The 27,006-nt window shown below is 48.4% G+C and overlaps 1 protein-coding gene across 1 annotated transcript in view; it reads left to right on the top strand.

The window, feature by feature from the left end:
- The window catches only part of PLXNA4 (plexin A4), a gene marked incomplete at both ends in the record, with an annotated part of 424,475 nt that overhangs the window by 170,873 nt on the left and 226,596 nt on the right, over positions 1-27,006 (top strand). The gene's annotated exons all lie outside the window — the stretch shown is intronic.

Raw genomic sequence — 27,006 nt, 5'->3', positions numbered from 1 at the left:
CGCCTGCCACATTGACAGCTTTCAGAGGGAGGCTGAACTCTCGCTTGTCAGTACTCTGCCTCTTCCCCAGCTGAAAATCCCAGAGGGGAAGAGGGATCCGGTGCCCCCTGGATGCTGCAAACCTTCAGCAGGAAGCAACCTGTCTAGCAGGAGATTTCCAGTTGGCTGGGAGAAGGGAACAAAATCAAAGCAGCATCTTGGAGGAGGAATGGGGGCCAACCCCTCCCTGGCTGGTGGTTGTGTTCGTGCTTGAGCCAAGTCCCCCGTCCCACATTCCCCCTCCTCCTGCAGCATCCTGTGGCATTGCCTGAGATGGCAAAGGCACCGGCTCTGCAGCACTTGGTCGCCCCATCCACGTTCCTGCAGACACCAAGGTTGGAGGCTATGGGGACGTACGAGGTGGCTGTTCAAGCAGTGAAAGTGGCCGCCACATAGAGGGCTCTGTGGCTGTGCAGCTGGGAGGCTTCATGCTTCTACGTGCTAGGAATTACCTGGAGGCAGCATGGGTTGTGCCTATGCTGGCTTTCTTGAGAGAGGCTGGGCAAAGGAGTGAACTCATCATAGGTATGCAAGCCACATCCCACCCCAAACAAGTTAGAGGTAGGGTTTGAAGCCCTGCTGTGCCACAGGGCATGTCCCTAATCTCTTGCAAATGTGAGTAGCTCACAGTTGGTTTCGTAGCAGGATGCAGCACTTCTCCAAGGAGCTCTGTGGGGCAATTTTCTAACCCAACAGGTCACACCAGAGGTCTCCCATCCCATCATCTCTACTGGTCACCTCTACTTCAAATCCAGTCCGTTTTTCCCTCTCACAGCAAACATCAGTGGTGATGAAAAGCCCTGGGTTGAGGCTGAGTTGGTTGGCTGGACTCCTTTTTCAGTCAGCAGGTGGTTCATCTTGTTCAAAAGTAGGTGTATAGAGGTGATGGGACAAAACACTTCCAAGAGCTGCCTATCTCCATTGCACCGTATGGGAGCCTAGAGAAGGCACTTTGTTAACACTAATTTTGAGATGCGTGAAGTTAAACGCCAACACATCTCCCTTGTGTCTGAGTTGAGGAGACATCCTTTGGAGGGTCGCCAGCCTGGGCCCCTCCTAACGCACACAGCTGTGGTAGCAGGAGCAGTTTATGGCTCATACGTGTACCACTAACTGTGTGCCTTTTTGGGAACAGCCAGCAGATAAATGGCCTTGCTGCTCCCTGGCTCTGATTGTCTCCTGCTCTCTGCAGGCTGGAAAATCTAGGACTGATATTCTGCCCTTCCTCCAAAGAGCTTTTTTTTGTTTCCTTTTCTTTTGCCAAGTTGCAACCTGTGTCTTGTAGGTGTGCTGATCCTTGTCTTACACTCATAAATATTCAGTGTCTGCTGTAGGAGCCTTTGGGCTGAAGTGTGTCACATCGCCAGAATCCTGACTTTGCTGTGCACAGAGCATTACAGGAGCTTCCTTGACCCACCTCCCAGAGGGATAATGCTCCAATACTGTACACTTGTGTCCTTAAAATCGAACGCTTCAGCCAGACAAACCTTTGACAGATCAGGTCTGAGGTGGTTTGCATTGGTGACTGGCTGCATGGGGAGGGCAGGCTTTGAAAAAAACTGGTACAGAGACATGATGAAGCACCTTATCTTTAACTGCTCTGAGATACAGCGTCTACCCTCTTCCTGACTCCATCAATGCACCTTCTTCCCTACCCCACCGCTGTCCCAGACCCAAAGACGCTCTCAGTCTGCGCCATATGGTTCACGTCTCTTGCTCTCCCAGCAATGCCAAACTTGCCCTGGCTCTGCTAACCAGTTCCAGCCTTGCTGTTGGATGCTCTTCTTTGGCAAAGTGCTTGAACACATGACTGAACATTACTCATTGCAATGAGACATGTGTGCATGCTTAACTCAAACATGATGTTCCAGTCTTTTGCCTGTTTGGGGCCCTAATGTGGAGATTCCACATGCATCTGTGATTACCCCACAACTCTAAGCTCCTACTATGCTGCAGCCAACTTTCTGTTTTGGATTAAGTTTATCAGGGGTTAAATATTATCACTACTCTTCTCCATCGCATGATCCAGCCTGGGATTTGGATATATAGAGCAGCATAACTCTTAGGCTGCCTTGTCCTACCTATTCAGCCTCCCTGACCTCTAGTCTAGGGACTATCTTGCCTGAATCATCCACACTCAAATCCCCGCTCAAGTTTCCCATGAAATAGCGCACTTTGGGGAAAAAGTTGGGAAACAGCTTTTATAATATGTGTCTATATATGTGTGTGCTCAGATCTCACCCTAGGAGGGTGGCAGGTATTATTGCAAATGCCTCTTGGCTCTTGTTCCACCTCTGGGTAACTACAGTCTCTTGCAATTTATCATGAATTAAGTATCCCTGCCCCCGTGCTTTCCTTCACCCTCCACTTGCCTTTCAGAGGAATGCACTGGCCTTGTGCCTCCAGGCTGCAATTTAACTGCAACTAATGCTGCATCTGCAGATAGATACTCACCACTGTGAAATACAGCATTGTTTTTTCCTCTCTGAATGGCTGTGGGCAGAGCAGCTGTAGTGTAACTCACTGCCTCTGTGCAAGGTGCATGTCCTCCAGCTCTGTGTCGGAGCGATGGATGGGGCTGACCCCTTGACATCTGGCAGTACAGGGCTTGGAGGATACAGAAGAGTACAGAGTTGCTGCTGCTGCTGCTGCAAAGGCGAGTCATCGATATGAGATAGCTTGGGGTGGGGTTCATAGGGAATAATGGGTTCAGCATTCAGGAACTGTTTTATTCTTGATGCTGCCACTGTCTGCTGTGGCTCAGTCTGGGCAAGAACCTATTAAACGCTTAAGCATCTCTTGCAAAGTGCCACGTGCCCTCAACTACCGGCAGGATCAGACTGCATGCACATTCATGCTGTTAATGTTCAAGGTTATTAATATAATCTTCTCCATTTCTCAGTCAGGACTGCCAATGACCAAGGAAGATTGGTCCTAATTTCCTATCATGCCCTCATTGCTTTTTCCTTGCCTGTGCCAGGAGCACATGGAACAGCAGTCCTATTGCCAGCCTGCAGAAGCAAGCCATTTCCCACTGCCTTAATTACAAATTCCGCTGCAGACAGGAACTCAGGAATGGCCATAGTGGTTAACCATAAGGTCCCTCATTTACGTTTGTATCCTGTCTCTAGAAGTGGCCATAGGCAGATATGGATAGAGTGTATGAACAGAGCAAGCACAGATATCCTCACTCACATCACTCATCCAGCTGCAGGAATTTCTGAAACCAGTTGAAACTCCAGCGTGTCCTGGATGCATTTATTTGCACTTACTGAAGTTATTTATTTTGCATGTGATATCTTTGTTTTCTAGAAAAAGGGTACATGTCAGCTGAGACTCATGATGCACTAAACACATTAATTTTATACATACTCAGGTGCATGGCTCATTCATCTGAACATCTTATCCTTTGTGTGCTGAGGGAGAGAAATTGCACAGGGATGGGCACTGTTCTAGCCCTTGTACAATGACCAGAAGGAAATATCGATGAGGAAGAAAATAACTATCAAAGACGACCAGTGCAAAAGATGCAGGAATGGTGTATTGCAGGACTGATCTGTTCAGGGTGGTTGCAGGCAGGTACAAGCTTGGCCATTCAGCACAGCTTGTATCACAGGAAGAACAGCTTATTTGTTCCTTGTTTTGGACAAACCCATGGTGCTTTGTTATGTGCCAGCTATTCCTCATACCCACCTGGAGTCAGGCCAGTTGGGTCTTACATCCAGGCATCGAGATCAAAACCCATCCTCCCTGTTCTGCTCCTTGGTTCTTCCATCTACAGAAGGTGCTGAGATTCCTTCAGGTGGGCAAAGAAGCTGCTGCCAGAGTGGAAAACTTTCTTCCCTTCTCCCAGCTGAGGAAGGAGGGCGTGTGCGGGAAGATGCTCTGAGGATCAGGGTATACTTCTTTTCCTTCTTGCTCTGGTGTCTCCCTCGGGTTATGTTGAGGTGTTTGGTGACCACACGGCATGTGGAGCAGCCTCCAAGTCCTCCAAGTCCTTGCAGGGCTTGTGGCCGGTGCCTAGAGAGGTAGGGCATGCTTTGACATGGACTTGTTGCACAGCAAGGTGACCTCATGGCATGATTTGGAGTGTGATCTTCACTTGTTTGAAGTTTTGGAGCTCAGGCCTGCTCCCTCTGGGATGGGACTTCAAGGTAAACTAGTCTTATTTCTGGTTTTCTGACTATCCAAAGGGAATAGGCTGAGAAGGTCTGCTCATTTCTGACATGCAACCTTTGTGTCTGTAGTATTTAAAATAGTTAGTGTTCAACACCCCTTCCACACCCCCCCAGCTCACCTGGGAAAGGGATTTATTCTGGCTGGTTTATCATCTGTAAATCTCCTTGGTTGACTCCATTTTGCATTTTAACAAGAAACAAGCACTTTATAATAACTGCGGAGATTAAACTCTGACGGACTCTCAAACCATTAACCTGAAGGAAATGTAACAATAAATTAAACGTACTAATGAAGCTGTACTACAAGCTCTGAATTTGTTAGGTAAATTGTACAGTTATTAACAATGAACCTGACCTAATGTAATCCATCATCAGGGAGTTTTGGGAGGTGCGGGGTGGGGATGGACTCCCACGGTCCTCTATCCCTGCATCAGGATGGAGGTGTGTTGACATTGTTGTGTGGCTAACCAGAGTAGTTATCCTTAGATCAAGCATCTGAAGTGAAGTTTCACCCAGAGACAGAGTGTCTTCAGCCTGACCTAGGAGGACTTTTGTGTGGCTGCCCTGTGTTGTTTGGGGAGCAGGAGATGTTAAACTGTTTGCAGGGTGTTGTTGCACAGTCCCTGTCAAAGAAACATGTGGTGGCAGGGCAGACATCTCATAAAGGGTGTTTTTGCAGGTGGTGTCACCTTTTCCATGGATTGTGCTGTCCTGGTGGTTGCTGGGAAAAGGGCCTGGTGGTGGTATTTGTGATGGACTCTAGGAACTGGTCTCCATTGCCTCACATCCTCCACCTGATTCACATCCCCTATCACATACAAAGATCCTTTGGTGTTCTGGTGTTATTTAATCATGCCAGGTAGGCTGCAGATGGACAAGGCTAAAACAGAAACTTGTGACACCAAGCCGAAACATGTGACAACATGACACCACATTATTCCTCCAAAACCTTGCCACATTTCTCCCCCACGTGCACAGGAAAACACAGCCATCATGTCCCATGGTGTCTGAGGAAAGAAGCAGAGCGTGTTTCATTTTGCTGTGGCTCTAAGAAAAACAGGGTGCATGCCTGGAGCAATGGGATGTAGCACCGTTTATCAGGGAGTGCAGCACGTGAGTAAATGCACTCATGAGTGCTGTGTCTACCTGGCTGTGCAAGTCACTGCTAGTTTGAACAGTATCCATTATTTGAATGAAGCCAGCAGGAGTGAGGAACAGGGATTTGTCATTTCTAGGAGGTGGCTTTGGGTCCTTCCCAGCTTGGCGGGGTTGGGAGCAGCTCCTCTCCTCCAAAGCAGCAGCTGAAGAGCGAGTCGGAGCCAGAACCTTCCCTGTGCATGGGGGTGCTCACAGTAAACGGTGGAAAATAAGGTTGGGAGAAACATGAGAGCTTGTCTGGTCCATCCCCCTGCAGGCAGCATCAACACTACCTCCATCCTCCTTGACAGAAGCTTCTCCAACCTGTTCATCAAACTGCCAGGCTCTCCAGGCAAGCTGTTCCATGGCTCCTTTACCCTTTCTCCAACATCTAATTCCAGCCTCCCTACTGTTATCCACAGACTATTCACACCAGACATGGAGAAAGGTTTATTCTCTTCTTTTTTTTTCCTCCACATTTGAAGATGATTATCATGCTTCCTCTCCATCTTCTCTAAGCAGCCCCAGTTCCTCCTGCCTTGCCATGTAAGTTCAGGCTCCCCAGGTCCCCCACGAGTCTTGTTCTCTTCAGCTGGCCTCCTGAAGTGCCCCACTCATGGCCTCAGCAGTACCATCAGGGCAGCTGGACTGTGCCATGTGCTCATAGGCATACATGCCTGTTGTCCCTTGCAGCAGAGGAGCTGTATCTCCTCCAGCAACCCAGCACTGTTGACTTAAGCACATGGTGTACGCTACCTGCCTTGCCTGAGTCCCGCAATGTCACTGAGTCCGTGCTCCCCTTGTCTGCCTCTACGCACTCAGTTATTGTCGCCTGAGAGTATTTGCCCTCTCTGAGTTCAATCCCATTTCTTTTTCTGAACCATTTCTTCAATTCGTCCAGATCATTTTGTGTTCCAGGCTCTGCTCTCCAGCATGCTCACAGCCTTTCCTGATTTAACAGGCTTCTTCCTTTATCCTGGTCACTCAGGGAAATATCAACTAATGCTAGCCAAAGGGCTTGCACGTGTCTTCCCCCAGCTCCCAGTAGCTTGAAGCACCCTACAAAAGCTCAGTCTGCCTTAGGTTGCTCTGGAGTAACTCTGAACCTAGTGCTCTGAAAATTAGGCATTGAATTCCCAGAGGCAGCAGATGGGCGATATCTCTTGGAGACTGCTCACCTACATATGCTTTCCCCTGCATCTCTTTATGGGAAGGACTCCTTCTCTCACCACCAGCATCCTATGGCTTCCTATGGCATCCAGGACTCTGTCCTGAGCAGAGTGAATCCCCCATGAGCAGGATCCGTCAGGTAGTGGACAACTGTGACAGGCTGGTTTTGAAGCAGGCAAGTGGATCTGGGTCAGGGAATTCTCCTGAACACTTGGTCCTGCAAAGCAATGGAGAGTTTTCCTCGGCAAGGTGCCAAACACCCTTTGAAGTGTCAATCACATCATTTGGCATTGATTTTTCTTTTAAGGCCTCCCCGCTGCTCCTCTCCCAAGAGCCAGGCATTCTGCTGGCAGGCAGTCTTGCGTGGGAATTTTGAGGCTGTGCGATGCAAAGTGCTGCAGAGACCTGCATTGGACTTGGGTTCCTGCAAAGGGGGAGATCCCTGCTCCCTATATAAGTATCTTGCCATATGTTACTGCTGCTGCACTGGCTGTTAACTGTGCATTGTACCAGCACAGGCTTGGGTGCATGGTCCTGGGGGCATTTCTTGGAAGGGGATGGAGTTCAGCAGATGATTTTGCCATCAGTGCTGTGGGATGGGCTGAGCAAAGCTTTCACATGGCACAACAGTGAAATTTTCCCCACGTCCTTTTGGTTTCAATATTTTTTCTTTTTGTGTCTAAGGTTTTGCTGGACTTACTAGCAAGCGATTATATCACTGTCCTCTCCAAGATATATTTGAACTGCTCTCTTCACATCTTGTAGCAGGGATTCTACTTTTACTTAAGTGGTAGATGTCTCTGCATTTAAATCATGATGTTTTTTTCCGGGACTGACAGCTGGGAAGTGCTAGGTGGCTTCAGCTTTATAATTACCTCTGTCTGTCTTGTCTGTGTGTTCATGCACACACACACACGTGCAGTTGTGCGCCAAGCTGAAGAGGAAGCAGTGAATGCAAGCAACAGCTGGATCCAGTGTGTGACAAGTCAGAAGGGATTGTTTTTCTTTAAACATCTTTTTATGTACGTCTCAGTGCTGCTCTTCCTGGCTGCAGCATCACAAGAATGAATAACCCCAGAAATCCTTGACCTACTTGGGAAAAATGGAGGTTTGCTAAATATTGGTTCTACCTGTACAAACTTGTCTCCTGCCTGGGGATCATGTATCATGGCAGAGCTTCCCAGGGTCTGGGCTGATGGGACTTATATGAGGAGGATGCCTTCAAGTTAATCCTTATGGCAGGCAAGGCAGAACAGCACTGGAGATGGCTGGGACTAGGGGTTGAACCAGAAATATGTTTGTTGCATTCCCTGCTCCATCCCAGCTGTATTTCCTGATTTTGAACCAAAAATGTCCAAGGAGCCTTCTGTCACAATGACACTTCAATTTTCCATCTTCAGGCATGTGTCCAGCACAGAGATGTCTGCTGGCCAGAGAGACTTGATCCCTGTGACTGTCTGGGTAGGCACAAGCTGGGTAGAGGAGGGGTGAGATCTTAGGAATGAGGGCTTTTGCCATCAACCTGAGATCCCAGGAAAGAGCTGTGGTAGAGCGAGGTTTGGAGAGACCTCAGCTCGTAGTCTGTTTCCTTTTCCTTTTAATGTGTTTGCTCTCTAATGTGTGTTGACACAGTAAATACACATGTTTGTACAAACATCCCAGCAGAGGGTTGCTTTGAAAGCCCCTTGCATGGGATGGGAAATGTGCATGGCAGATGGCGGGAGGCGACCCGCTGCCTGGTACGCACTGCTTCTCCCAGTGATATTGGAAATGGTCCCCATCAGGAGGAACTCGATGGGACAGCATGAGGCAGAGGATACTTTGCTTGGATTTTTTGGACTGCTGCATAGAGACGGGGAATCTCAGTGCTGGTCAGGTGCAGAAAGGTGTCCCTTACCCATTGCTAAAAGTGTTGCATTGGGGATCCAAACTGTTATTGAATACAGGCTGATGGTGAGAAAAGCATTGACAAGTGTGGGGAGAGAAGTCCCCAGGGAGAACCGGACAGAGCTCCCCTGAATAAGGCACTTGCGTGTAGATGAAGCAGAGTCTCGTGGGAAATGATGGACAGACCCAGTGCTTTTTAAGAGGCACTGCCAAAAATGCCTTCTAACCAAGCACAGTACAGCACTTGGTGTTGAATGGGGCAGCAAGGAACTTGGCCATAACCAGGTTCTTCCAGGCTCCTTCGTGGCTGATTAACGTGCTTTTGCACCTAAAGCTATGCTTACAGTTGTCTGTGGCATCTTATTTCCAACCATAAAGTGCAGGAACCAGGGTCATGGGGGCCTGCAAAGGGGTTTAAGTTTTAAAACTGACCCCATTAGGATTCTAAGACTCATGAGCTACAGATGAGCCCATATGGTTTCACAGACTAAATTCCAACACTATGGAGCTCGTTACTTCCTTCATCATCTATGAATAAGGTGCCTCAGCACTGGCCACAAGCTGCTCATGGTTGAAGCTTAACACAAACAAGGTGGAGGTGATTTTACAGAGTACAGAGTATATGACACACTTTCTCTGGTTAAAGGCATACACTCAACATAGGTTTGTCTGAATAGTCTATAAGCACTCTTACCTCCCCCAATTGATTAACAGACTCTTTTTATTCTTGATATACTGTGAACTGTCCACCTTGCTATACTGCAGCACTGTGATATAACTGGGAAACCATGAATTCATGGGAAGCTCCAGCTCAGGCAAGGCATGTATGCATGTAACAAGGTTGGAGGTTGCAAATCCATTGTTTGCTACTGTCAGCTCTGCACTAATGGCAAGCTCTGTTAGCTCTTACCTGCAAGACACTGGTCTGTTTTCTGCTCATCTAAAAGAAGAGACAGCTCTATGTCTGCAGCTCTTCTAGCTCTGCAGGAGTTGGTTCATAATTCTGTAATAGCATAGCATCCCAAGATAGACAGAGATCACAGTACAGTTCTCCAGCCCTCTTCTTGTAATATGACATGTTGAGCAAACAAACACCGCCCTCAAAATTAACCATTTCTGTAATAAATCATTCATACACCTTTTCCCACATGGACAGCAAGGAAAGGGTGGATGGCCCATTTGTGAGAGATGCCAGACAGTCACTCAGGCTGAAATTTGTCTCACCTAATGCCGGTCATCAGCATTGAATCGAAATGAGTTTGTAGATAAAGGAGAGAGACTGGCATCTTCAGAAAGCAATTCACTCCAGCTGCCTGAGACACCTATTTGGGATGGCACGAATCGCCCTGTGGTGAAACCTGTCTCTTTCCATTGACTAGAGGGGAAGCCTGCCTGACTCATTAGGTGAGGTGTCTAATTTTCGGGAAGACCGTGTTAAACAAGATGAATCCCACATTTAGTGCATGCCTGGAAGGCAGGCAGGTAACTCATGACAGCAAGATGTCTCTGGAGCCAGACAGAACAGGGCTGCTCAGTCCTCATCCATTTGTTTTCAGGTTGGTTTAGTTTGCCCCTCCCCAGCCATTGCATCTGAAATATCTGGCTTTGAGCTGGGTTACTAGAAGTGGCATCTCATTTTGTCGTGGTCTGGGGAGCAGATAGGAACACTGTTGTGAGAAACATGGGATTTGAAGAGTTTCTGCCACGTCGCTCCATCCTCAATGCAACTCTTTCGCCATGCTGCTCAGACTTTGCAAGGGAGGGAGATTTCACTGTTCTCATTTTATAAATGGGACACTCGAGGCACAAAATGGGATGAGCGACAGCAAAAGGCACTCGTGGGACTGGCACAGGACTCGACACTCTGTGTCTTCTGATGATCCTCTCAGACACAGGCGATTACAGTTGGCTGTGCCCATGGACTCAGGGCTTTTCACTGCTGCTTCCCTGGAAAGGCAAAGCAGTTTTTAACTCATGGGTGGGACATGGCAAAGCTCTCTGTTGCTGGTCAGGAACACCGAACTAATGCACTAAAGAGGCTGTAAAGGTGGTGTTTGGGTCTCAATTGGCTGTCCCCAATCCCACTGAAGTCCCGTTGCTAATATTTCCTAGGAGTTGGCTTCAGACCTTCAGAAACACAGGAATTTGGAAATTTAGCCCATCTCGTTGTCACCCCTGTCACCTCTGGGGTTTTTTCCTCTCCCAGACCCCCAGCTGCCCCTCAAAGCCCTCCTGTGCCAGGACATGCCAGCAGCTCATGGATCATTTTGGATCATTTCTCCACCAGGGAAGAACTGACATCTCCTGTCCTAAAATCCCCAAAGTCCTGTGCCAGTGTGCTGGGGAGCTCGGAGCAAATCCTGGGCAGCAGCCTGTGGGACAAAGCTCTCCTTTGCTCATTGGAAACTCTGATGGGGGGACAGGGCAGGATGAGACCCACCCCAAAGTATTGCTCCAGCGCTGGGATATCTCAGGGAGCTGTGATTCGTATAGGGGACCCACTCCATATAGCTGCTGACACCCTGTGGCTGTTGGGAAGAAATGCAGTGACTTTCACAGAAGGGTTGGGCAAATTTGGGTTTGAAAAATGTGCTTCCAGGAAAAAGAAAAAAGCGACTGTTCTCAGAAAAAAAAAAAAAAAAAGAAACAAATCCCCCAGACGCTTCCCAGCTGTGCTTTTTAGTGCTACCACAGGGACAAAGGTGGCAGCTGGCTGGCTGGCAGCCTGCTTGTGGCTGTCCCTGCTCCGCTCCCAAGGCCATGAGCTGAGGGCAAGAAGCTTTGAAGAGCTCCCAGTTTGGGGGATGGGTGGGGGAAGGCAACTGCAAACAAAGATATAGGACACGGCCACCTCCTCACCAAAAAAACTTCTTTAACTCTTTCCCCTTCCTTCTCCCTGTCCTTCCTCTCATAGTTTGCTTGCCACCAACTGCCAAGATGCTTCCATACAGAATAATATTTTCCCCTCTGTATTTTCTTTCCCCACTGCCAAGAGATCTGTGTACAAACACAAGTTTCTCCCTTTTATAAGCAACCATCTACTCCTCCTCCAAGAGAGCATAACAAAAGCAGAGAAAGAAAAAAAGTAAGAAAAAGGAGAGGCATGATTATCTCCGCTCTGCTTCTCAACACAAAGCAGTAGGCAGGAGTTGTTGGCCCAGGACAAAATTGGCAGTGTAATAAGTTTTAGCTTCAGCCTTTGAAGATGAGAGAAGAAGCAGTCGATTGTCATAAAGGGAGCAGGCACGTCCCTTTAAACCACAAAGCCTGCAAAGATAGCCTGGAGTCCCAAAAATAAAGGCTTCACACTGCCTTCCTCTGTCACTCCCGGACAGAAATAGTAGTCCAGTGGGAACCATTACAGCCGTGATGAGAAGCGCCAGTCTGCTCTGATGAATGCAGCTGGGCCCAGAAGGGTGCAGGCAGCAGGAGGAGGTCGGCTCCTGGTTCCTGAGGCAGCTGGTCGGGTTCTGGTCTCCATCACCCAGACTGGCATTGCCTGTGGAGGCGTGCCCTGCGCCGGGTACATGGCTTTTCCCTCCTGGTATGGAAATGAAGCACCTGAGCCAATGCAGAACTGCTCCCCATGGCCCGTTTCATTGCTTGTGCTTTGTCTCGCCCTGTTTTAAAGGTCCCAGGGAGGGCTGGAGGCCTCAGGCTGAGTTCAGGGCTGTGAATCATGCCAGTGTCCCAGGACACACCAACGCAGGGTTTTATGGCACATCCATCTCTGCATAACAGAGCTGTGCCTCCTGCACGCCCTTGCAGACGTGTCCCCCATCTTTGGGACAGCTGGTGGCCCACTTTCATCGCTCTAAACTGCTCTGAGAGTGCTAAAATCCAGTCCTGGGAGCTATACGGTTCAGGACCCAGCCAAAAAAGGGCAGGATGAGACCACCAGCTAGTGAGGGATGCCCTTTCAGATGGCTCTGGAGCTGGCATGGGGACAGTGGGTGGCAGTGGGACAGCTACTGCAGCTGCGCCATCTGCTGCACACGTAGAGAAGCTTCGTCCAAAAAGGAGCATTTTGGGCTAGAAGTGACCAAAAATAATTAACAGCATGTCCCCAGCCGCTTCTCCTTCCCCCTCCTTTTGCACTGGACACACAGGCATTGCCCTTCGCCTCCTCTACTTTAGTCGCCATCTCCCATGGAGCAAGAAAAGCTTGGATGCAACTTGGTAAGGGTTGCTTAAGTAACTATTAAAAAGCCTTTTTTTCTCCCCTTCTGTCTTATGAGGGAGATCTGTAGAGAGAGAATAAAACAAGTGAGCTCCAGGCATTTGTAAATCTGTTTTCCCGAGGGCTCTGTGAAACATCCTCAAGGGAGTGTGAAGATCTCCAAACCTGAGGTTACAGTGTTTTGTTTCAGTTTCATGAAACTGATCTAATTTCACTACAACAAAACCTCGGAGATACAGAAGGCTTTCCCTCAAAAGGAGATCAGGCTTTGGGAAAGAGTGAGCAAATGGTAATTCCAGGAAGGGGTCTGTTTTCAAGCAAATCCTCAATATTGTAGATATTTCAAGCTGTTGTTTGGATGAAGATCGCTGTGTACCTTGAAATGCACAGGGTTTTGCATATTATATCTCCCTGACTTGAAATTTCACTAAATAACACCCCAAACTTTGGGAATATGAAACACCAGCACTAACCCACTCTGGCAGGGCTTCCAGGAAAAGGAGTTGCTCCTGCTTTGGAGATTTGAGGTCCTGTGTCTTTTCTCACAGTCATCAGGCCACATTAGTTCCTCTGGAGTCCCTGCTGCTACTGATGTGTAAATCTGGAGTAACCTCATTGAATTACTCTAGCACAAAGCTGGGGGTGATCACAGAATTAACTGTTTGCTCTTAGGAGTGATTCTGCTGAAGCCCGAGCCATTTCTTCAGTGAAAAGGGGGGTTAAGATCTTACATCCCTCATCATTCAACTACTGTACCACCATCTGTGCTGTGTGGCTACGGAGGGGTGCCTTGGCTAGGACCCTGCTTGGAGGCAACCTGTGCAAGGACAAAGCCAGGAGAGCTGTGTGAACCCGGGGGAAGAGCAGCACAGATGAAAGGGGGAGTAATTATGCATCTCAATACCCTCTCTCCCAAGCAGCGCTTGGCAGGTATATCTGATCCCCAAGTCTTTTGTGTCATGACTGGCACTTGCTGTATTGACGCTGAACTCCTGACCTTGCTTTGTCTCGCACCGCAACCTTATGTCAAAATGGCTTTGGGTAGAGTTTCATTGCCCGGGTTATCTCGAGGTCCCAGAGGAAAGTGATCCCTTGTCTCCCGTGAGTGACGCTCTTGCTGTCTCTCCCCAGCCCATGGGAGATAGGTGAAAGCTATGGGGACACGAGAAGATCATGCCCAGGCTATTCTTCCATCACCTTCCCATCACCAAAAGTTCAGCTGGGTTTGCTGCATGCTCCCTGCCTTGCTTGACATGTTCAAGATAGTGGGGAAAGATCCTGTTTGGGCATCCCAGGGACCTGAAACACAGCAGTGTTTCAGTGAGCATCTCTAGGAAGCAGTCCTGGGCTTTTCCCTAAATTCTGCTATCCAAGCATGCAACTGCAGCAGTAGTGTCTGGGGTACGGTTTCTACTCTGCTAGTGACCACTCCAGGAACGCTTGCACTTTGTCCCTAGAAGTTTTCAGGCAGGAGCTGTTTATTGGTCTCCACTGATATGTGGCCAGGTATGAGCTGCTTGTACAGAGGTAATGAGCTGTGTAGGTAAATAACAAGCCACAGACCTTTAGAGGATGGAAGATTCCTGCAACTCCTTATGGGATGCTACTTTTAGAGCTCAAACATCTCATTAGAAGAAAAGTAACTAGCTGTCTTGCCTCAGACAGGACATTGCTCTGGTAGTTACAAAAGTAAATAAAGGGTCTGGGGGAAGATATGGGGCACCAAGTGAGTTGCAGACCTGCAAGTTGGGCCTGTTGGAAGGACAGCGCCTCTTCTTAGCTCTGCTCTGACTTCCCTGCTGGGCTGTGGTCCTTGTGCATCACTTAGCTCAGCCAAAGCATCCCTAGAGATGGTCCATCATGGCCTCCCTTGCACTCAGCTTTTTCAGGCTCTCTGCTTTCTGAATGTCCCAACATTTCATATTTCACCTATGATTCTGTCAGGTGAGAGGTTTTGGGGACGGTTCAATGCTGCAGTATCATGAAAGCTGTTCTAGCTCCTTTGATGGGGCAACTTAAACTTCCCAACAGCTTGATCTAGGATCTGGTTCCCAGCTCAGCAGCCAGGCCCCAACCTGAATGGTTCAGGCAGCCTTTCTCCTCTCCCAGGAGTCTCCTGCCTCTGTCTAAGTGGAATAATATGTCAGCACTCGCCTGCTAAATCCCTCTGGCTCTCTTAATTCTGTCATGATCATGCCTTGTGCCTTGCCCTCTGTGCTGTACAGCTCCTTTAGGACAGCTCCCAGCAGACCTCCTAATCCTTTTAAGTGCACATGAAGGGCTCTGTTTCCTCTGTGGGGTGGTCAGCTTCACTCCCATAGACCTGGGTTGATGCTCTACAGACGCTGGCGTGTGCTTGGCTGGGAGGAAATTACTCCCTGCTGTCCCTGACTGCTGCATTTCCACCTTGTGTCTCTTTGTACACGGAGACTTTACACTGATGGTCCTGGCTGGTGATTTACCAGCGTTAAAAATGTGCCTACTACACTGTTATTTTTAAATGAATTTGAATTATTTTTAGATAATTCAATCAAGGGCTTTGAATACACATTTGGCTAATTCTGATTGATGTACAAGGAACCCCTGTGATTAAGGGTCTGGAGATACGTGTTATTCTTATGCTGTTGGAGGTAATAATTACTTTACTTCCACAATACTTTTCATCTGAAGATTTCCAATGCCAATCAACTTTTACTCTCCCCAGCCGTCTCTGGAGGTTCCCCTAATAATGATCTGAGATCCATGGGCGTGTGATCACACAATATGCTGTTTTCCCCCATGTCACGATCGAGCTGAGGGATGCACAGTGATGCATGAGACTTTGGTGGTATTTTTTGAGTCTATACTTCATATCTCAAGAACTTCCAGCCACAGAAGCTGTCCCCTAAAAATCATCCAATCCATAGGTGTTTCAATGAAAAATGTGGAGACTGATGCACTGACAGGGTAGGTGATGTCTCTAAAGTCATATGGTGAGTTCATAGCTCAGCTAAGGTTTAAGATTCTGATTTTTCTAAGTCCCTTGCTCTAACCCTGGAGACAAATAAGAGGATGAAGGAGAATAGAGAGCATCTGGTGTTACCAGCTCAGGCTGGAGTAAGAGGCTGTGCAAAGGAGGTTGCTGGGAAGGAGGACTGTTGATATTCACTGCTCTGTCGCTCCATATCCAGTGACCTCTGATGTAATTCACCATGCTGGACTTGGCTCCATGTTTTCACCATGTTTTCACCATGGGGTAGCAGGGTTTTGCTCCCTGTGCTTGGCACCATTTTTCTTCTCTCTCATTGTATGTCCCTTCTATATCCTAGTGCCCTTCATCCTCCTGCCCCAGAGCTGAGAGCCCCTGTGCCCCCCTCTCTCTACTCTCTTAGCTGACGTGGGTCAAGGGCCATGGCTGCTAATGCGTTTCCTCCTGCCATTCATGTTTGTTCATGTGGCATCCTCAGAAGTGGCTGCATTCCTGTGAAGGCACAGCAGTAGCTCTCAACACAGGTGGCTGGATGTTTTGGGGAGCCTAGGGGGACAGACTCAATGAAGCCAAGTGGCCGCATAAAGTGCAATTGGAAACTGATGCAAGCTGAGGTAGTTGTTGGTCCTTTCAAGAAGAACTGAGAAGATGGAGAGGGAGGAACTGAGCAGGGACATGTTTGGTGTGGTCTTTTCTGCAGGAGCTTGGAGGGGCAGCTGTCTCTCCGTTCGGTAGTGGCTAGGAAATCTTCTAACTCAGTGCTGGAGACTACAGGTGAATCCAGCCAAGTGCTGTTGGAGAGGACCAACAAATTGTTTGGTGGCCTTGGAAGAAAAAAAGCATGAGAGATGGCTTTGGGTCACTCATGAGGGACTGGCTAATGGGAGATGAAAGGAAGCCTTGGGAAGGCAAAGGCCTCAGTGAGACACAGCTGAGCAGAGATGGCTGCTGAGGGATTTGGTATTGATGGAAGTTGGCTGATGGAAGAGGTGGCACTTACTGGGACCGCTGCTACTCATTTGGGACCGGCTGGTGGGAAAGGTGGTCTGTGCTAAGGCTGCCCTGCAGAGAGACGTGTCCCTTGGTCAGGCATCAGAGATAAAAGCAGAGGGACCGTTAGTGGATTGGCAGATGAGAGCAGCCTTCAGTGGAGGATCAGTCTATGGGAGGTGAATGGAAGAGGCCTTAACCACTGTTTCAGCACTGGGTCAGTTTTCTGGCTGCTTGCATGGAAGGGGAGAAAGGGCAAATGTGGATCTTTGTCCCCAGATGGTACTTCCCTATTATCTGAGGCGGTATTGGAAGATAAGCATTCACTCTTTCTCTCTTCTTTTTTTTTTTTTTTTTTTTTTTCCTGTGGATAAACATAGATTATGAAGGTTAAAAAGGCTTCAAGGGATGTTTTTTATCTGATATTAAGTTCTTAATAGGTCACCTTGGCATTGAGAAGCTCAGGAGCTGAAAGAGTCAGCAATTGAATTACAATAACCTTTGCAGAGCACAACCCTGTCAGTGGGGCTGGGGCCCAGAGATATGTGGGACCTTATTATCTTGACCTTAGCCCCAGGGATGTCAACTGACAAAAAGGACTGGACAGAGAGTCTGGGCTGGCTGATTTCTTCGGATAGCTTCTCTTTCAGGTTCCCCTTTCCCCTGGCCTTGAAGATAATGTGTCCCTGCATTGATGACAGGAATTGTTCCCAAGCCATGACTCCATCCACCCATCCAGCCCATAACTCTTAGCAAGGGAGCGAGCAAAGAGCTCCGGCCCCCAAGATTTCTCTGTTTTCAGTTATGCACTCACAGCCCATCACTCTCTGCATCTCTCTGTAGTCATTTAGCACCAGTACCAGGCACAAATATTGGTGCAAGAACAGAGGAATCTTACTTGACCAGCGATATAATCTCTGGAATACGATTTTTTATTTGTTTTGTTTAGAGAAAATAGCAAAAGTGCTGAAATCCTTAGCAAAGCAGGAGTTTTAGTCCACCTCTGATACGCTGCAAAAGGAAATTGCAAGTGCATCCTATATCTCCAAGATTGAATGTGACAGGCTATGATTGAGCTTGTTGCCCTTGCTGATGCCTGAAGCTGCCCAGGGCACCGCGCCACCTGAGGTGTGTGTAAATGCCCGTATTCAGATCAGATTCCCTGTGTTGTCTGCTACAGGGAGTGGGTCCTTTTGCAAGGGTGCCTGTGCTGTCCATGTGTGCTCCCATCCCAGACTCCATTGGGCGCAAATATACACTCGATGCATGCGTGTACTCATTTTTACATCACCCCACGTCCCCTTGCTCATGACCAAGACCCCGTGGTGCGTTGGTGAGCACATCCTCAGTCCAGGAAGATGAGCCTCGGTGGGCAGGCTGTGTGCACACCTGCATGCATGTGTTGCTGGGTGCCTCCGCACCCTTGCTTGCTCAAATGTTTCAAACTTGTTGCATGCCACTGTGTTGATGTGTGCTCTGCTGCCCATGCCCATCTGCGTGTTCCTGTGTGCTCTTCTGCCCATGTCTTCATATGAGTGCCCCGGTCTCCGCATGCGTGCGTGCCTCCCGTTGTCAAAGGGCAGCGGGCTTCCTCTCATGTGACACTGTGTCGTGAGGATCCGTGGGTGTCTCAAAGCTCAACCCGTCTGGCCGCAGTCAAAGGTCCCTTTGTGATGCTGCTCTGCACCCCCCGCCATGGGGCTCCCAGCCCTCTGGGTCACCGCATTCCCGGCACGGCGGGATGAGCTCATCTCTGGGAGGAATCTGGTCCCTCAGCTCCATGAACAGGCACTTATAAAGGACTTGTATTCACAATCCAGCCCATGTTGCAATCCATCTGTCCTCATACCATCCTATATTACTATCTGCCTCAATTTCTGAGCAATTCCTTGTAAGGATTTCTACTCCAGGCCAACTAAGTTGATATCTTTGTCTTTGTCAGTCCTATCCACACACATGCTGCACTTCTGGGTATTTCTGAACCAAAAGCATGCAAGGCTTTGAACCTTTCTGGTAGTGCTACTTGTCTGAATTGTAAGGGTAAATGTTTAAAAAATAGCTGTCCCCCCCCAAAATGTTGGCCATGCAAATGAAATTCCAGCAGTTTGGGAGAAACAAAAGTGCCTGGAGATCTGTACCTTTCCTGCCATGGCCAGTGGCTTTATGTACATCTGAACTCCTGCACCCTGGAAAACTGGAACAACTCCTTGGTGTATCAGAAGCCCTACAGAGCTAATAGGTCCAGGGGATTCCCTTTCAGCTCATGCAGGAGGGTGCTGTGAGGAGCAGGAGATGACTTTATTGCTGTGGAGTAGCCATAGGTGTGCTGCAGAGAGGCAGCTGCAGGATCCAAAAGCCTTATCGTAGTGCACATGAATGGAGTGGCACTAGGATGACCTTTGAGATTATCCACTGGGACCATAAATATGAGCATCCAGCAACAGAAGCCTCTCTGTAAGCACTGAACTTTACCTGTGGGAATGTCAAATACAGAGCCCTTATTCTCTGTGGAGGACCCGGAGGTGCTCTGTGGAGGACTTGGAGGTGCTCTATAGAGTACCTGTTGTAGGATATATGCCTAATAAAGCAACCCATGGATGAAGAGACTCTGCTCTGTTGCCAGTGGGACTAAAATCCTGTGAAGCTTGAGAAGCAGACACAGAGGCTGTACAGGCTTCTTTGGAGAAGGAGCAGTCGCCCCATGCTCCTACCCTCCCTTTGCTCTGGCAGAAAAGTCAATGGTGGCAGGTCTTTCCCTGATACCGTTTCATTATCCCAAAGTACTCACTCAGCTGGGCAGTGCTTGTAAGAGCCTGAAGCCAAAAGTTTGGATGTAAAATCTGGTGGCTAGAGTGTTCAAATGGCCTCTTCGTTTGGCCAAACACATGCCTGATGCAGACATCAGCCTCTCAGAGGTGTCACCGCTGTCAGCATGAAGTTTCCTAGGACTGAGTGGCCTGCTTCATTTTCCACTGATAGAGAGCAAAGCACAGTTTTTCACTCTCAAAATGACTTTCACTTTAGGTTGCAGGGTTGGGGTAAGTGGAGAACAAGCGTTCATGGGCAGCGAGAGCATATGCACCTCGTGGAGAGGAAGAAGGAGAAATAGCATGTTCAGGGCTCTGGCTCTCGCACCAAGCAGCACAGCCCCATCCTTGGTGGGGACTGGACAACAAAGGCCTCAACCCCATGCCATAGGTGAGTGCCAGCAGCCTGTTAATAGATCGCCTGGCAGGGCTTGTTGCTGAACACTGATCACTTGGCAGGCCATTACCTTGAAAAATGAGCTCTGCCGAGCTTGCCTTGTGTTGTTACAAAGTAATGATTTGCATTGATTAGCACATGGCTCATGAGTGTCTAATTTATCAATCAGGGAGTGCCAGGGGAGCGTGTGTAAGCCGTGCTTTCAAAAATGATGTCATCTGTCAATTGGCTCATGAATGTGAAAGCTGCATACACCTGACATGCTCTCCCTGGTGAAGAAGAAGGACCCAGTCATGTCCTTCCCTTTCCCTCTGTTTCCAGCCCTGTAGCTGTTTCAATTTGGGGTGAGCCCTGCAGTCCAGGTACAGCCTGGCTGGCCACACTTCAAGCTGTAATTATTATTTTTATAGTACTGGGAGCAGCGGTCATAAACCCACTCTGCTAGGTGCTGTCCAAGCCCAGAATGAAAGGCTGGTCTTTTATTTATGTCTAATTTAGATCATAAATCCATTGCAGCTGGGAGTATCTCTTGCTATAAAAGTTGGTGGGGAACCACAGTGGTATGGCACAGTAGTCATTTACCAAGGACTATGAAAGAAAGGGGACCTCTGTCAGCTAGGAGTTCGTCTCCTGGCTGGCAGGACCCTTGAGCTCAAAGCAGAAGGTTCATTGCAGCATATAGCAGATCATTGCATGCTTGATCTGCTGTGACACTGACCCACCATGAAACCAAAGCACCTATGCCATGAACTGAAAACAGATGGCCATCAATATCTTGTCCCATCTTTCTCCTGGCCCTGCTGAAGTAAGAGGAATCCTCCTCTGCCTTGGTGTACTGTGCTTGCCCTGCAAGGGAGATCTCCTGTCCAGCAGTCAGGCACATCTCTGTTTGACCTAATTTTGCAGGCTAGCTGGATTACACACAAGGTCAGTGGGTGACTCCTCTGCAGGGATTAGACCCCGTGGCCTTGCCCAGTGCAGCCGCCCGTGCTCCCTGCCAGAGCCCGGCTGAGGGAAGATTACAGTGCAATGCCTGCAGATGATAGGGATTAGCCGGCAGTATTCTAGGGAAGCTGTTGTCTTGAAAATCATATTTTTGGTTTTTGGAGAAAAGGCCCTGGGAACTGTGTGGATGAAGAAGGAGGAAGAACCATTCTCCTTGGCTGTTGCAGTGCTGTAGGAAATAAGTCTTTCTTGCTTGCTAACCACAAGATTTAGATCTCCTGGACAAAAGAAATGTAAACCAGAAACCCAAAGGGATTGCAAGACCAACCCACTTTGCTGTCCCTCCTGTTGTGTGGAGCAGATGTGTGCACTCAGGTGTACCTATGCATTCTATGGAGTGAGCATGCTGTGCCTGTAGCCTTCTGCAAGGGTTTTTTTGTGTATGCAACTTTGGGTCTGTGGATATAATTGGATGAGTGATCACACAGACACTGATGAGCTTGGGACAGAGTTTTAGAGGTGAGCCTTGCCAGGGTAAAAGCTGCAGGGCACTTGCAAATTTAGGATGTGAGTCTCCCTTGGAAGCAAAAGGCTGGGGTTTACTCTCCTCTCCAGATCAGCTAGCATCACCTCTGGTGAGAATGGCTGCCGTCATGACGCATTGGAGTCTGGGCAGTATTGAAAGCATGAGTGTTGAGAAGACTAAACACCTGGTTTTCCATAATCCTGCTATCCGTATGGCTGAAGGTGCTCTGCAATCTGTATTTGGATGGGCTGGCTCGTCCATGCAAGTAGCACCTTAAAACATCTGTAGGAGAGAAGAGAGTGGGCTGCTAGCTGCTGACTATTAGGCACGAGAGAGATACCTCACCCCTTGCTTTTTCAATTAGTGTTTCTAAAGGCCTTTTGGATCAGTGGATAGATGGGGCTATTGAAATGCCATGTTTTATTAGAAATTGATCTCCTGTTAATAGGCTTCAGGCAAATTAGAATGGATTATTCGACTGGAAAACACACGCTAAAACAGAGGGAAATAGGAGGAGCATGGAGTGTCACCAGCCCCTTCCCTGTCTTTGCCGAGATCAATAGAGCTACATCATGTAACCCAAATCAATGGAAAAGCAGAAATAGATGATCATCATAACGGCCTGACATTAGATCATATGCTGTCTGCTGTGTCTTTGCCCCTTTGCCATGCCAGGAACAGCAGCCAGCAGTCCCAGCATCTGCTGGGGAACATTAGGTTCATAAAACAGGGAGGAACTGATATTAGAAAATCAATGAAGTATTAGAGGCCCCTGTGCAGTCATAAGGCAGTGGCTGGGCACTGCTCAGAGCAGCCTGGATTGATGTACTGGGCTCCAGGGCTGCTTGGATCTCCTGAAAATGAGGTTTGCAGATCCTTAATCCAATAGCAAGAAATAATGATGGTGATTTCAGTGAGAAGCTCTGGGAGAAGGAGAGGTAGGGAGGACAAAAGAGGGATGCCTCAGGATACAGAGAATTTAGAGATTGTCCTGCCAAGTCTGGCTTCCCCTGCCCAAAAATATTTCTCCTTTCAGAGGCAGTGTTCACTCCCTTGCACCCAGGAGGAGACAACAGGGATGGATTCTGTGACCTGCGGGGCTTTGCCTTTGAAATCCACCCTTGTAATCTTCTTGGCAGCCACTTACCTCTCCTGGGAACCGGGGCAATTTCATGGCCAAAATAAACCACCAGCATGACTTGAGCAGGAGCTGCTGGAGCGCCAGCTGGAAGCATTGGGGCCAGCGATGATGAATTCCCTTTAACTTCATCAGCCTGGGGGCTGCTGACACTGCACAAAACCAAAGTGGCGGGGAGGGACGGGTTGGCTGAGCAAGCCGTGGTTCACCAGTTCCTCTTCCATTTAGTTATTCATTTAATTATTTGTAATTACTATCATCCAACCAGCGTCTGCTCCTGCTGTCCGCCTGGCCAGCCATCATGGTCCTGCTCCTGACCACACTCTCAGGAGTTCTGGATGAGTTTCAAGTGCTTTATACAAAGGAGTTAATGGAGGGGGTCTCATTTTGACTCTGTTGGGCCAGGAGTGATGTTCTGGGCAGGGGGTGATGGTTTTAGAAGAGTAAGAAACAGCTGAGCTCAACTGACACAGTGGAAATGATCTGTTCTTTTGCTGCCAGTGACCAGTCCAAGCTGTTGGAACAATAAAATAGAGGTGAGGTGGTAGCAGGAGTCCTGGTTCAGGAGTGTGCTTTTGAAGTGAGTCTGAAGACAATTTTGAAGACAATCAGTTGTGTGTGCTTAATTTGCTGTGATTCATATAGCAAAGCAGTCTTAAAGTGTATGAACTGGATTTTTCTTGCACAAAACAAAACTGAATGATATTAACATGCTCCAAACACTGATTCAGTCTATGGGATCAGGCTTTGACAGGTCTGAAGTAAAGCTCCTGAAGTACATCTAGTATGGATGCTGGATTTTAGCAGAAACAGTGTCCCTTTACAGATGGCTCCTTTTACACTATGCTATTTGCTAATGTAGACATACAGTTTGGGAGACCTTTTCTCGGCTCCGCTGCTGGCATGCTTGATCACTTCACCTCTTTCTCACCTAGCCTCCACATCTGCACAATGAGGCTTTCCAAAAGAGATCATCCCCATCCAGCTTAGTGGAGGAATAACATGCTAACAGAGGTTTGTGGTTCTCTCAGACCACAGGACAAGATCGATGCTCCAGTCTGGAAGGCAGGTGTTTCTGTTGCTCTGGTGAGCTTAAAGATATTTGCTTTTTGCCATGATCATTATTTTATCTTCCAGAAATGGGACTAAGTTCTTGCTAGCACCAATTCTTTCTTTGTCCTCCAGCCCCATTGCTTTTCTTTGACCCTTTTGAGTCCATAACCATGATTTGGAGGGGTTTATTAGAAGCGTGATTGAGGCATCTGCCACCAGCTTGCCTGGGAGACTGTGCTCAAGCATCACCCTCCTGTGGACCGCACAGCAGCTGGGGAGACCCAGATTACGCTGAAAAGCACCAGTCAAGTGATGGAAGCTATCTTTTACCTTCTTTCATCTACCAGACCCGTAGGCTCCTTGCCAGGATGCCTGTAGGGCTAGCCATGGCCAGGGTGGGAGCTCAGGGAAGGCCAGAGCCTGTGTCTTTAAAGATTAATGGTGTTGTGTGCTCATTAAGGAGATCGTTTTGAAGCCAGCACTAGCCCGAACATTCGAGTGCAAGCATCTGTTTGCTACTGGGAGAGGATATTTATTGTCTGATACTTCAATGGATGTAAATAAACAGCCAGACCTAGATAATGTTCAGACAAACAAACAAACAGCTGCCAGAATAGGTCCCCTGGTAGTTGACCTTCGGGAAGCATCATGCTGATGTTTTAATAGCAGCCGGCTTTGCAGAATGAAGCCCAGTGAGTACAGCCTTCCGGGAAGCAGGATTAATGTGCAGCCTTAGCGCATTGGTCCCCGGGACCTCTGCACATGTGTGATGGGTTAAAGGAGGGCAAGGGAGCTTGGGGAGCTGAGTAGAGCATCTTGTGGATCTTGTCCAGGACAGACATGTAGGCAGTGGGAACAGGTATTCCTGTGGTGGAGGTGATGAGCGTGTTTGTGGAGGAGTGTGCACACATCTGGTAGTGGTGGTTGTGGTGGATTGAGCATTTTGAGACTCGTGTATGGTCCTGGAGCCCTCTCCATCGCTTCTTGCTTCTCTTCCTCTTGCCTTGCTGAGGTGCTCATGGTTCACAGGCATTTTCAAGGAGAAATCCCCACTGGACTGTCAGTCAGGCTCTAATCCCACAGCCTAATAAGAACATCTTGAATATAAGAATACCCATATTTCAGTCAGAAGAAAACTCCATCTATCTCAGCACCCCAGCTCTACATGGGGCTTGTGGCTGATGCCAGCAAAGAACAGGCACAGAGCAAACTGCTGGTGCGTGCTTCAAATTCCCTGCAATTGGCAACTTGGGGAGCTTTCTGAGCAGAGATTGTGTCTGTGTCGCTGACTTTAGTGGTGATCACTTGCAGGCTTTGATGAGAATCTTCTCATTTCCCCTTCACAGGCTCTTTTGATTTTTTTTGCTAACACAAATGCCCTGGTTCTAGTGGGTGCCTGGGAACCAGGAATAAATGTCTCTCTAAGAGAAATTGAGTTGTGTTTTTTGATGTTCAGGACTGAGAAGAATGTGCAGGGAAGGTGGAGATCCTCTGGGCTTTATGCCTGGGGTCAAACATAAGAAAGACAGAGGTTAAGACAGGTAAAGGGATGGCTTGAGTTAAGGGCCAGACTTCTGGATGCAAGCTATGATAATCACCTCTTTGCTGGCACAGGGTTGGCACGGTCTGTGCAGCGTGGGTGAATGTCTGCCAGACTTTCTGGCCTTCTTCTCAATTTTCTTTATACTTAGCTACCAGCTTTAAGGAGAGAGAGAGGTGTCTGCATTTATAGTTGTTGGGTTGCGTGTGCACGAGTGCACGTGTGTATGTTTGCACATGTACAGTGGAATGAGCCCTGTTCCTCCCTCCCTCCCCCTCTGCAAAATAATGATTTTTCAGGCAATTAGGCTAGCAATAGCTGTTAAATGACTTCTGAGTATCTCTGTTTTCCTGGTGTGAAACCTCTGCAATCTTTTACCTGCACCAAATGCATAGGGGAGATCCCTGGGGGCTGTGCCTCCTGTTTGCGCGGTTTGTTAACTCCAGCTGACTATTTCTCCATCCTGCCTCTTCCATCTCTGATCTCCTTTGCCTCTAATGGGGCCTGGCAAAGGCTGAGGACAGCGACTGAGCCCTGGGGTGATAATTGGCTGCTTACACATCTAGTGGCCTAAAGAACTGACCCTGACGATGCTGAAAAATCAAGGTCAAAGCAGCAAAGACGTAAGGTTTGTTTAGCACAGTGATCAGCAGAGAGAGCGACGGTCTTCTGCAGCCCTCTGACAGGGACGAGAAGTCACAAGGGACTGGGGAGGGAGGCAGAGCTGAAACAGCAGACAAGGCTCAGCGACCGCTCCCTGAGAGTGAGAACTTGGTGCAGGGAAGTCTCTGTGGAAAATAGGGAAAGGCTCCTGCTGTGGAGGCATATGAGCTGCCCTGGGCAGAGCCCCAACAGGGAGACTCCTGTGTTTCTCAGCCTGCAGCCCTTTCTTTCTCCTTCCTTTCTCCTGGCTGTCCTAAGGGGAATGACTCATCCTGAGCCCGCTGGCCTCTTTGCCCTTCACCTCATGGGTGAATCACATCAGTGTCCACTTTCAAGAAGAGAGACTCTGAGTAGCTGAATTTACCCACTAAGGACCATGGACAAGAGTAAGCCCTTTCCTCCCAGGCAGTCAGAGCCAGTGGGAGGCATGGATGCTCAGGGTTGAGCTTCAGGCTCTGACCTCTTTGCGTGTTGATGCTGCGGAGTGTGTTGCTGTCATCACCAGATCCATCAAGATGACAAACTAACTGCAAATCCTCTGGTGTCATTTGACCAGGCCAACAGGCAATGCCTGCAGTGCACCCACTTCTGTGGAGGTTGACAGATAGCATGTAGGATCTGAGCATCCCTGAGCACCCTCCACACCTTCTGCTGTCACAGGGAGCCCTTCTAACTCCTCTCTGCCTCATTTCCCCTGTCTTTCCTGGGGGAATAAAATTTCTTTGCTGTCATACAGCAGGTGGGGAGATAGAGGAAGGTCAAAGATAAGAATCTGTATATCATTGCTGCCCTTTGCTCATACCGGCTTTCCAGACCCTTTGTCATTCCTTCTCTTCCTTTCTCTTTGCCTTTCTAATACAGAAGATGATTCAGGCTCAGTTTCTTGGCTGAGAGGTTGATACAGAAGGAACAAGCTCATGGACTGTGCCAGGGAACAGTGGGAATGGGCCTTGATACCATAAGTTCTCCACGGGTTGTTATTTCCTTTGGGTGGGAAGGGTGCTTTTTGCTCAGCTATCAAACTGCACAAGTGCAAACCAGGGACTGGGAGCCTTTGGTCAGGAAGGTATGGAGATCGTGATGTGGAGCATGAAGCAGATCTACTACAACTTTGTTTCTTCTAGGGAAGGGTACTATAGTGTTTGTGTTGCTGCAGGATAGAAGATTTTCTAAAAGTGAAAGGCAACACATTGAAAACATAGCAAGGGAGATAAGGAATGCGGATGCATCTCTGAAACACATGGCCGTGCAGTTTGGTGAAGTACAGAGCCTCATAAGGTCCAGAAGGACCTGACACTCCTGTGGATAGCTAGATTATACTGAATTGTGATTATAGTGTTGAAAGGGATTACAAACCTTCTCCAGCTCCTTTTGAGCCCAATCTCTAG

This window comes from Platalea leucorodia, assembly GCF_965183815.1.
Source record: "Platalea leucorodia genome assembly, chromosome: 4".
Taxonomy (NCBI): domain Eukaryota; kingdom Metazoa; phylum Chordata; class Aves; order Pelecaniformes; family Threskiornithidae; genus Platalea; species Platalea leucorodia.
This window is presented reverse-complemented; position numbering and strand designations above follow the sequence as displayed.